Here is a 12,602-nt window from a genome sequence, read left to right on the forward strand (position 1 = left end):
TTGTAGATCTCTTCCTTCTCTTGTATTTCCTGCCTAGAAAAGTTCCTTTAGCATTTGTTGTAAAGCTGGTTTCGTGGTGCTGAATTCTCTTAGCTTTTGCTTTTTTGTAAAGGTTTTAATTTCTCCATCGAGTCTGAATGAGATCCTTGCTAGGTAGAGTAATCTTGGTTGTAGGTTTTTCCCTTTCATCACTTTAAATATGTCCTGCCATTCCATTCTGGTTTACAGAGTTTCTGCTGAAAGATCAGCTGTTAACCTTAAGGGGATTCCCTTGTATGTTATTTGTTGCTTTTCTCTTGCTGCTTTTAATATTTTTTCTTTGTATTTAATTTTTGATAGTTTGATTAATACGTGTCCTGGTGTGTTTCTCTTTGGATTTATCCTGTATGGGACTCTCTGTGCTTCCTGGATTTGATTATTTCCTTTCCCATATTAGGGAAGTTTTCAACTATAATCTCTTCAAATATTTTCTCAGTCTGGTTTTTTTTTCTCTTCTTTTTCTGGGACCCCTATAATTCGAATGTTGGTGCATTTACTATTGTCCCAGAGGTCTCTGAGACTGTCCTCAATTCTTTTCATTCTTTTTTCTTTACTCTGCGCTGTGGTAGTTATTTCCACTATTATATCTTCCAGGTCACTTATCCATTCTTGTGCCTCAATTATTCTGCTATTGATTGCTTCTAGAGAGTTTTAAATTTCATTTATTGTGTTCATCATTGTTTGCTTGCTCTTTATATCTTCTATGTCCTTGTTAAACGTTTCTTGTATTCTCTCCATTCTATTTCCAAGATTTTGGATCATCTTTAGTATCATTACTGTGAATTCTTTTTCAGGTAGACTGCCTATTTCCTCTTCATTTGTTTGGTCTGGTGGGGTTTTACCTTGCTCCTTCATCTGCTGTGTGTTTCTCTGTCTTCTCATTTTGCTTAACTTATTTTGTTTGGGGTCTCCTTTTTGCAGTCTGCAGGTTCGTAGTTCCTGTTGCTTTTGGTGTTTGCTCCCAGTGGGTAAGGTTGGTTTAGTGGGTTGTGTAGGCTTCCTGGTGGAGGGGACTGGTGCCTGTGTTCTGGTTGATGACGCTGGATCTGGTCTTTCTGGTGGGCAGGACCGAGTCCGGTGGTGTGTTTTGGGGTGTCTGTGACCTTTTTATGATTTTAGGCAGCCTCTCTGCTTGGGTGGGATTCTGTTCCTGTCTTGCTAGTTTTTTGGCATGGGGTGTCCAGCACTGTAGCTTTCTGGTCATTGAGTGGAGCTGGATCTTAGCATTGAGGAGATCTCTGAGAGAGCTTTTGCTCTTTGAAATTACATGGAGCCAGAGGGTCACTGGTGGACCAATGTCCTGAACTTGGCTCACCCACCTCAGAGGCTCAGGCCTGACACCCAGCCGGAGCACCAAGACCCTGTCAGCCACACGACTCCAAACTGGGGAACTCCACACTCCAGAGGCCCTCCTTTCGACGTGCTACCTCTCCCCTTCTGCGCAGGTCTTAAGTGTGTGATATCTTTGCGTGATTTATATATCAGGATAATATTGGGCTCATAAAATGAATTATAAAATGTTCCCATTCTTATAGTTTTTGGTTAAGTTTGTAAAGAATTGGTATTAATTCTTCTTTAAATGTTTGGTAGAATTCATCAGTGAAGCCACTTGATACGGGGCTTTCCTTTGTGGAAAGTATTTTGATTACTAATTCAACCTCTTTACTTGTTATGCTTGTTTAGTTGTTATACTTTACTTGTTATTCAGAGTTTCTGTTTCTTCTTGAGTCTGTTTTAATAATATGCTTCTTGTGGGAATCTGTCTGTTTCAACTAATTTATCTAATTTTTGGTCTACAGTTGTTTATAGTATTCCTTATAGTCTTCTTTTGTTTGTTTGTTTCTGCAAGGTCTACACTGATGTTTTCTATTTCATTCCTGATTTTAGTATGTTCAGTCCTCTCCCTTATTTTCTTGTTCAGTCTAGCTAAAAGTTTGTCAATTTCATTAATCGTTTTGAAGGACCAACATATGGTTATTGATTTTATCTATTAACTTCTGTTTTGTATTTCATTTATTTCTGCTCTGATCTTTATAATTTCCTTCCTTCTGTTTTCTTTCGGTTTATTGTCCTCTTTTTCCAGTGTCTTAAGGTGGAAATTTAGGTTATTGATTTGACTTCTTTTATATATATACATATAGGCATTTACAGCTCTAAAATTTTTTCAAAGCTCTGTTTTGGCTTCATTCCATAAGTTTGGTATGTTGTGTCTTTGTTGTCATTTATCCCACAGTATTTTCCAGCTTCCCTTATGATTTGTCTGAGTAGACCTATTCCAACTTCCATATGATTGCTGTTAGAATGATGTCTCCTCTACCCATTTACTTTCAATATATCTGTATCTTTGTATCAAAAATGTGTCTTCTGGGGCTTCCCTGGTGGTGCAGTGGTTGAGAGTCCACCTGCCGATGCAGGAGACACGGGTTTGTGCCCCGGTCTGGGAGGATCCCACATGCCGCGGAGCGGCTGGGCCCATGAGCCATGGCCACTGAGCCTGTGCGTCTGAGCCTGTGCTCTGCAATGGGAGAGGCCACAACAGTGAGAGGCCCATGTACCACAAAAAAAAAAAAAATGTGTTTTCTGTAGACAGCATATAGTTGGACCTTCTAACAGGTCTGTAAACACATGAAGTATTGCATTAGGCTTTTTATATTATCTACCAGGTATTTTTATGAATATCTAAATGGTCTTCCAAATCAGTAAATCTGACCCATCAGACATGTGTATGTTGGAGGGTAGGAAGGGACGGGAGCATGAGAGAGAGGGAAGTCATGGATAACTACAAAGCTGTTGGCATAATCAGTTGAGTGGGTGAATGTGGCATTTACTGGAACACTGAAGAAGACAAGGAACATCATATTGGGAGGGGAGAGATCTTTCCAGAAGCTATTCAGATGGTTTTGAAGATTTAATGATAATGCATGCCAGGAGGCCTAATAAACGTAGGGCAGAATACAAATATTGATGATAGCAATGCTGATGACGTCGGTGATGATAACTACCTAGCGGTCATGGGGTTCCAATTGGACAAATATTCTGGAACCACTTCTTTTACCTTCAGCTCCATATACATGTTTCTAGCTGTCTAGCCTATGTTTTGGCCCTAAATATAAATGTTAATGTTAATCCTCTTATACTCCCTGGCATCTCAATCTTCAGCTCTCTCTCATTTCACTGGGATAAACACAGCCAAGTATTTTCTTCCAAAATACATCTACAGCACATCCAAAGGTTTTCCTACAGACAAATTCCCAGGACATGAAGCGAAAACTAAAAAATGTGGTATAAACAAAGCAACTCTATTTACAAAAGTCCAACTTAAGATTGAACAGAGGAAGAGTGAGTCAGCATCGCTCACCACCAACAGATGTTGTTATAGGTCATTGTGGTTGTTTTTAATCTCTGTCAGTTTTTTTTTAAACCTTAGCGTGCATAAGAGTCACCTGGTAGGCTTCCTAGGACCCACAGAGAATCTGATTCAATGCCTGGAATAAATCATAGGTAATTGCCCTTTTAACGTAATCATTAAATGATGATGATGATGATGATGAGATGGTGTTGCCCATGGATCACAGTGAGAGAAACTGTCCATCATTTTGGTCATTAGTATCAAGCACGCCTGTCGTGTCTCTGCTTACTTCCGAAGATTACAACTGTCGGTAAGATTAACAAACCGTTATACCTAATGCCGCAGCTGTGTGAGGAAACCCCCCTTCCCTGAATATTTGTAGATCTCAGACTCTTCCTGCTGTTATTGCTTCTACTGAACACTCTGGGCTTCTCTTGATGCTAGTACAGCTGTTTTCCAGAGAAAATAACTGAGGAATGTTTCTAATGAGACAAATCTGATGAACAGCTATTTTGAAAACATTTCAGAAGCTGTTTACCAGGGGAGTTGCACAGATTTAAGTTTGAATTTATGGAATGTGTTCAGCAGAGTTAGTGTCACAGCCAATTATTATATAATTGCTTAAGATTTCCTGCTGTGTCATTCAGCTGTGCCCTCCCTGTAGACGGCTCTTAGAGGGAAAAATAAAGTGTTGTCACAACCTCAGTTCCCCCTTGTCTTATGGTAGATCTATCAGGCTTGTAGATAGTAGAGTTACAAAATCGGAGTTATGTGAGGAGGAACACATTTGTTTGGGGGGATTGCAAGCCTTAGACATGGCCTAACAGAATATGTATTTAACCTGTGTTGTGGCATCCCCCCAGTCAGCAGAAATGAAAGTAGATACAACTTTTTAAAATTGGAAAGTAATTTTAAAAACTATCCATTTATGATCAAATGGATATTGCAAACAGTCTTTCATCATTTAACCCGCTTTTTATTTAATTTTTAAATGCTTCTTGAAAACTGGTTTTTGCCACAGCTGCCTTGGTGCCATGGTGCAGAGCTAATCCAAGTGGAGTTCTGGAGAGAAATGTTCTTACTGCACCAGAGTAATATGATTCCACCATCTTATTTTCAATGGAAAAGTAGGAATCCCTACAGCCGTGAGAGAGCATCTGCAGTCATTTCAAGAATGCCGGGAAAGTAGCTAATAACTCTTTTCTCAGCTTTATTGAAGTATAGTTGACAAAGAAAATGGTACAAAATTATAAGATATTTAAAGTCAACAATGTGATGATTTGATATATGTATACATTGTGTGTACACGCAATACGTATACATTGCTTTCAGAGAAAGTTTTTTAAGCTCAAAGGGCCTGTCTTGTTTATTACTGTTTAGTACCCTGGTACATAGTTGATACTCAATAAACAATTGATGAATGAATTAAATTCCCTAATTATTAGATTATTTTGATTACTTTCCTCTACCAAAATATTTCTGTGTTTTTACCATTCATCTTACCCTTTGAATACTTCTGCTATTATTCCCAGTGCTCAGAATATATCAACAAAAGAAGCAGGCAGAGATTCTAGTCCTCCTAGGGATCACTTCTAGCCAGGGAGAAGATGAGTTTAGATGGAGATAAAAACAATAAATATAATAAATAGCAAAGTCATGTTATCCTAGAAAATGATCAATGTTATGAATGAAGAAAAAGGAGGAAGCATAGTTGGCTGAAGAGTACCATGCTTTGGAGGAGTGAGGAAGGTTTCGTTTTAATAAAGTATTAGCATAGAACGTTTTTTAAAAGATGAAATTTAAGCAATTTGAAGGAGATGGAGAAATTAGCCATGAATTATGTGAGGGAAGGGCATTCCAGGAAGAGGAATTAGCTTGTCAAAGGCTAAAGTGGAAGGGACCTGGTGTTTCAGGAACAGTCAGGAGGTCAGCGAGGCTGCAGCAGGGAGAGGTAGGGAACAGTAAGACTATGGGGGTGTTACGTAGGGTCTTGTAGACTTGGGTTTTTTCCTCAAACCCCCCAGAGCTCTGTATTTTTGAGTTATCACTGTGACTGCTCTGTTGAGAGTAGATTATAAGAGGGCAAGGGTAAAACAGGGTGACCAACTCCATATTCTGGGTGAGATGTGATGGGGACTCACATCCAGGTGGTAGCAGTGGAACTGGTAGGAAGTAGTTGGCGTCTTTGCCTTTGGCTATGATGGAGTAGATTTTGTACAGACTAACTAGCCTGCCTAGAACAGGTTATAAAGGGGATAAAATTAAAATAACAACAACCTTCTGAAGGCACTTTTGTCTTCTAGAGCAGCCAAGGTGTCTACAACTTGAGTGGCCGAGATGCTCAGAGAAGGGACATGGCATTGAGGTGAGCCACTTCTCTCATCTGGGTATCTGCCAATTTCTAAGGCCACAAAACTGAGAGGATTAGCTGAAAGCAGTGGCAGAGAACGACAGGAGTTTCACAGGTGTGTGGAGACAGATGTTGAATTTTAGAGGTACCAAGGCAACCCAGATTTGAGAAGAGGAGAGCCCGGAGGAAAGGTTGTCATGGAGGCATTGGAACTGGCTGATTCTTAAGCTACACGGGGGTGAGGGGAGTGGGGAGCTTGAGGGGCCAAGAATTCAAGCAAAACTGCACTGACAGTTCTAGACAAATGCAAGCAGGTGATTAAGCATGTGGCTGGGAATACAGACACCGAGCTTCAGGACAAGACAAACGGGGTACCGTGCAAACACAGTGAGCTTTCACATAAGATCCCCAAAGTACTATTTTCTAGGAGAAAGGGAAAATCAGAAATACATTATCCTTCATTAAGACAGAAACCCAGTTTGAAACATCACCATCCTGAATGAATCAAGTGTATCTATTCCTATTCTAGTTATCCTCCAGATAAAAGGAAATAATCCTAGATGAAGATACTATATTTCCTGTCTCTATAACATTTATACACAATATCCTCCATTCAGCAGTTTATTCTCAAGCTTTTAGGAGATAGAACCAGTTGGTCAAAACGCAAGAGAAAAAAATAGAAACCAGCAGCAGCTCCACAGGTGATTAAGAATTACGGGGAGGGGGAAGGGTAAGCTGTGACGAAGTGAGAGAGTGGCATGGACATATATACACTACCAAACGTAAAATAGATAGCTAGTGGGAAGCAGCCGCATGGCACAGGGAGATCAGCTTGGTGCTTTGTGACCACCTAGAGGGGTGGGATAGGGAGGGTGGAGGGAGGGAGACACAAGAGGGGAGAGGTATAGGAACATATGTATATGTATAGCTGATTCACTTTGTTATAAAGCAGAAACTAACACACCATTGTAAAGCAATTATACTCCAATAAAGATGTTAGAAAAAAAAAGAAATATCAGACTAATATGTTCAAGGAAAGAAATGACAGGATGGAAGTTTTTACCAAATAATGGAAATCTATTAAATAGAATCAAATGGAAATTTTGAAGCCATAATATAAAATAACTGAAATCAGCTGCTCAACAAACAGTTTCAGCAGCTGGTCAGACGCAGGAGAGTGGGTCACTAAGCTGGAGGAGAGATCTGTAGGAAATACCTTATTTTGAAATACTGAAAGAAACTTTTCAAAATGAAAGAGAAGCAGTATAGAAGATAGAAAAAAGGCTCTGTGAAAGATCTAAAATGTGTATAATTGTAGTTCCAGATAGAGGCGAGAAAGTATGAAATAGAAGCAGTATTTGAGGACACAATAGCTGAGAATTTTCAAAACTGACAAAAGACTCAAGTCAAAGATTAAAAAAAAAAAACAAACTATGACCACAAGCAAATTAAATTAAAAAGAAAAAAACATCCATCTGCACATTAGCAGCATAGTAAAATGGCTAAAAGGCAAAAAGGAAAATGTTCAAAGCATCTAAAGGAAAATAGACACATTTCCTTAAAAGGAGCAATACCAGTACTGAGAGCTGATTCTCCATAGAAATTATCTGAGCGTGAAGAAAATGGAGTGACAACTTCAATATGCTGGAAAAAAATAACTGCCGACCCAGAACACTTCATTAGCAAAAACAATCCTTTGGAAATAAAGACCTTTAGACACACAGAAGCTGTGAGAAATTATTAGCAGCAAACCTACAATGAAAGAAATAATCAGGGAGTTCTTCAAGCAATAGAAAAATGATGGAAACGTGGAAGTACGGAAAGGTAGGAGGAACAGTGGAAAAAGTGAATATATAGGTAAAGTTAAATGAGAATTTCTGTTTCTAACATTAATAGTTATGTCATATGCTTGAAAATACATGTAGAATTAAAGTACATGACATTAATCGGGAATTCAACTTTGTAGTAATGAAGAAGTAATAAAAAGTACTTATTATTTAGAGTAGTCCTAATCGGTGTAGGATTTATTTTGAAATCTATAGGGATAGATAAGCCTATAGAGAGGAAAAATGGAATAAAAAACAGAATCATAAATATTTGATTAACTTAATAAAGGGATAAGATAATCAGAGAGGACATACAGTAAATAGTTTATACATATAATGCCAACTATATCAGTACATGTTCCAATTAAAAGGCAACACTTCAAGATTTTTAAAAATCCCAAATATATGCTGTTTCCAAGAGATATGATTTGGATATAAGGGCACAGAAATGTTAAAATAAAAGAATGTAAATGATATAATATGTAAAGTATAACCAAAACAAGCTGTAATCCCTTTACTAATAGACAAAGCAGACTTCAAGGCGAGAAGCATTGCTAGAAACATATTTCATAATGATAAAACAGCCAGCCTACTACATAGATAAATTATAAATTTGTTTTCAGCAAATAAAATTAAAATATATGAAGTAAAAACTGGTAGTACTGAAGAGAGGACTAGGCAAGTCCACAGTCACAGTGAGAGTCTTCAACACTCTGCCCTTAATTGCTGGTGGAGCAGACCAAAAAATCCTACACAGAATATTTAAATTGCATTCACAGCAAATTTGACCTAATTGATAAATCTAGAACACTGCACTCTACTTTTTAAATGCATTTGGGGTGTTTAGTGCAATTGGCCATTGTCTGGGCCTTGAGGCAAGTCTCACCGAATTTCAAACAATTGAGATCATTTAGAGTGTGTCTCTGGTACAGTGGAATCAAGCCACCCAGAAATAACAAACATTTTTAGAAAATACTAAATGAAACATACATATAATGCAGTGCTATACGAAAATGACAGTGTGTCACGACAACGTTGAACCACGTTGAAGAACGTTGAAAGTCGGAAATAATCATCCCAGGACTGAAGACAGAGCTGGAGGCGGCACGAAAGGCAGACTCTGTCCAGCACGCGTGACATGTTCTCCTCCTTCCTGCCAAGCATCCTGTACACGGGGCTGCATATTTGTACAGAGGCACCACGGAGGTGGCTCTGGGAAACCTCCAGGGAAAACAAAATAACACAGGTTACTTTTAAAGCATAAAGGCAACAAACAAGCTGAGGGACACAGAGGGATTCAGTTAATATTGTTCCTGTGAGTCCTTGTTAGTGACGCTGAGGGTGAGCTGCTGGAGGCTTCAGGCCCCCAAGAAAACGACTAAGAAAGTGCCCTGCACAACAGGGCTGAAGGAGCGACACATACATGGTCTGTAGAGCTGACAGACAAAGAGAGATTTAGGAAAAGAGTATAAATGTTATACTGAGAATGCACAAGGTGTATGACAAAGATTAGGTGGGGCAGATGCTGAGAGGCAGAACGTGCTGATTGCCTCACCTCCAATGGCTGAGAGACAAAGATGCCCGAGCACATAATGCTGAGAATTCACGTCAGAGAAGTACAAGGAAAGATGCTAAGAGAGTTAATACTTTGTCTGAAATTGGGTGCTAGAGAAGAGGAAGCAGAGGGGGAAAATGAGAAATCAGATACTTTTACAAGCTATCATAGTTCAGAAAATAAAAGAAAACAAAGCCGTAAACTAAAGTTATTGCCTATAGTTCTAATAATAATGGTTACCCCCTGCCCTCCAGAACAAAAATACAGCCCATCCTGGATTTCAGGACTTCATAAAATCAAACAGAGAAAGGACATCACATTGTACATAAAAGTTATAAATCTGAGACCAGAACATACCGGTCACGGCAATAATATAAACTGGCTAAATGAGCTGCATCACACGTCAAAGAAGAAAATAATTTCTAATTGGAACGTTTCATGCCCAAGAAACACACCTAAATCAAAGTGATCAGAATAGGCAGAGGTACACAAGATGAGTGCCAATAAAAAGAAAGTAGAGCCTTTCAGCTTCTGGTCCAACACGGAAGGAGCTTAGGAGTTGCCACTCTGTCCTAACAACAAGTAAAAAGCTGAACAGATTGGAAAATCGATGATTCTTCTTAGATCTGTCAGAGAAGTGAGGTCACAGGGCAAATGACTGCTCCGGAAATGGGACAGACCGGTAGATGTTGAGAATCATAACTTACAGGAGTAGAAACGCACGAGCAGAAGCCTCCCAGGGAACCAGCGTTGAGGTAGGAAACCCTGAGCTGTACTGAGGATTACCGGAGGTCCAGTGCAGACAAATGGAAGACTCGAAACACCCAGACGAGTCAGTCTTGGGGTGGCGGCACCTTTGTGCGCTTTACCTCTAGGAGGCCAACCATGTTCTCGCAGCAAATATCAGAGAAAATCCCCCCATGATTCCTGCAAGGGAAGGGGCCAGGAACCATTCTTAGATAGGCCAGCGTACTTGTTCTTTTTTTTTTTTAATTGAAGTATAGTTGATTTACAATGTTGTCTTAGTTTCAGGTGCACAGCACAGTGATTCAGTTATACATGTATGTATGTATGTATATAGAACATATATATATATATATATATATATGTGTGTGTGTGTGTTCTTTTTCGGATTCTTATCCCTTATAGGTTATTAAAAACTATTGAGTAGGGGCTTCCCTGGTGGCGCAGTGGTTGAGAGTCCGCCTGCCGATGCAGGGGACACGGGTTCGTGCCCCAGTCCGGGAAGATCCCACATGCTGCAGAGCGGCTGGGCCCGTGAGCCATGGCCGCTGGGCCTGCGCGTCCGGAGCCTGTGCTCTGCAACGGGAGAGGCCACAGCAGTGAGAGGCCCATGTACCGCAAAAAAAAAAAAAAAAAACAAAAAAAACACGCAAAACAAACAAACAAAGCTATTGAGTAGAATTCCCTGTGCTATACAGTAGGTCCTTGTTGGCTCTCTATTTTATACATAGTAGTGTGTCAGAGTACTTGTTCCTATCAAGGCCTGCCCTCAAGAGAAACTAGTCACCCAGCATCTAACCTTTTTTTTAAATCGGAGCCTAGCTGACCTGGGGAGAGGGGAATACCCATTTGGGGAAGGTACGTATTCCCCTGCAGCCTTCCGTAGCTATCCTGCCCCACATAAGTGGTGGGGGGGACTGAGAAGCAGCGGTGAGGGTCACATTCTGGGGCGCAGGCTCCCCAAAAGACAGGGGCCTCATCGTAAGACTGTAGAGTGCATTCCCTTCCTGCACACCTCACCACTGCATCACTAAAAACCAGTGTACTGCAGTTCCTTCCACCCAGAACTTCCATGTCCAACGTCCAACAAAAAATTAAAGGATACTAAAAGGGAAAAATGTAACTTGAAGAGACTGAACAAGGCTCAGAACCAGTCAGATGTAGCAGGAATTTTTAAAACTATGATTAATTTGCTAACAGCTCTAATGGGAAAAGTAGGCAACATGCAAAAAAAATGAATAGTGTAAGCAGAGAGATGGAAAGTCTAAGAAAAATCAAATAATAGAGGTCAAAACACTAACAGAAGTGAAGAGTTCTTTTGATGGTTCATTAGTAGACTGGACACCGCTGAAGGAAAAAAAAATCTCTGAGTTTGAGGATATGACAAAAGAAACATCCAAAACTGAAAAGCAAAGAGAAAAAAAAATGACCGAGAAAAACAAAAGAAAAGAGAAACAAGATTATCCAAGGACAGTGAGACAACTACAAAAGGTGTAACATGTGCCTTACGGGACTAGAAGGAGAAGAAGGAAGAGACAAGAAGCGATATTTGAAGCAGTCATGACTGAAAATGTCCTCAGTTAATGGGAGACATCAAAGCACAGATGCAGGAAGCTGACACACCAAGCAGGATAAATTTTCAAAAACCTACCCTCGGCATATCATATGCAAACTTCAGAAAATCAAAGATAGAGGAAGAACTTTAACAGGAGTCAGAGGAAAAATACATATTACCTGTGGAGGAGCAAGGGTAAGAATTAGATCTGACTTTGCCTCGGAAAAGAGGAAGGAAGGAAAGAGTGGAAGGAAATTTTCAAAGCATTGAGAGGAACCAACGCTTTGAAACCAACCAACCTAGAAACCTCTACCCTGAAAAATTATCCTGCAAAAGTGAAGGAGAAACAAACACTTTCTCAGACAAACTATGAAAGAAGTTTCTGCCCAGTAGAGCTGACTTGCAAGAAATGTTATAAGAATTTCTTCAGAGAAAAAGGAAGATGACATAGGCCAGAAACGTAGATCTACATAAAGAAACGAAGAGTATTGAAGAATGCATAAGTGAAGATAAAATAAAAACATTTATACGTTTATTTATTTATTTATAGTTTATTCTTAATCTAACAGATAATAGTTTGTTCAAGATAATAAAGCAAAATGTATTCCATTACGTATGCTTAGTATATGTATACATATACTTATGTATCAGGGAAATGACAGCAATGATACAAGGGGCGGGAAGCAGGAATTAGGATTTTTTTATTACACGTACTTTCTTGCACTACACGTGAGGTGGTCTAGCGTTATTTAAAAGCAGATGTGGATTAGCTGTAAATGCATACTGCAAGCTCTAGAACAACCACTAAAACAAGTAAAAAGAGAGGTTTATTGATATGCTAAGAGAAGAGAGAAAATAGAATCATATAATAAAATGCTCAGTTAAAACCACAAATGGCAACAAAAGAGGGGAGTGAACAACATCAATGAATAGAAAACAGTAATGAATATGGTGGTTATTAATCAACCCTCAGCAACACAGTGGAGCAAAAACAGAATAACCTCAGAAAGGGTTTCGTTTTGGCTTCTCATCTCATCCCCCAGGCTGGTCTGCTCTGCACCAAAGGGAACTCCCTGGCCCTGGAAAGTTCCCCTCATGGAGAAAAGGAGAGCAGGGTGAGCAACCAGCTTCCCAAATTTGGGGGGCACTACATGAAGAACTGTTTTGGTTTTACCCACGTCCCC

General features: G+C 39.6%; 1 long non-coding RNA gene across 1 annotated transcript in view; it reads right to left on the reverse strand.

Annotated features, from left to right (window-relative positions):
* Window positions 1-4,497: 4,497 nt before the first annotated feature.
* LOC141276999 (uncharacterized) overlaps window positions 4,498-12,602 on the reverse strand; it is a 30,383-nt gene continuing 22,278 nt past the window's right edge. Inside the window, exon 3 of the long non-coding RNA XR_012327509.1 lies at window positions 4,498-8,785. This is a non-coding gene — a long non-coding RNA (uncharacterized lncRNA). The remainder of the gene's footprint in view (window positions 8,786-12,602) is intronic.

Source organism: Tursiops truncatus, chromosome 18, assembly GCF_011762595.2.
Source record: "Tursiops truncatus isolate mTurTru1 chromosome 18, mTurTru1.mat.Y, whole genome shotgun sequence".
Taxonomy (NCBI): domain Eukaryota; kingdom Metazoa; phylum Chordata; class Mammalia; order Artiodactyla; family Delphinidae; genus Tursiops; species Tursiops truncatus.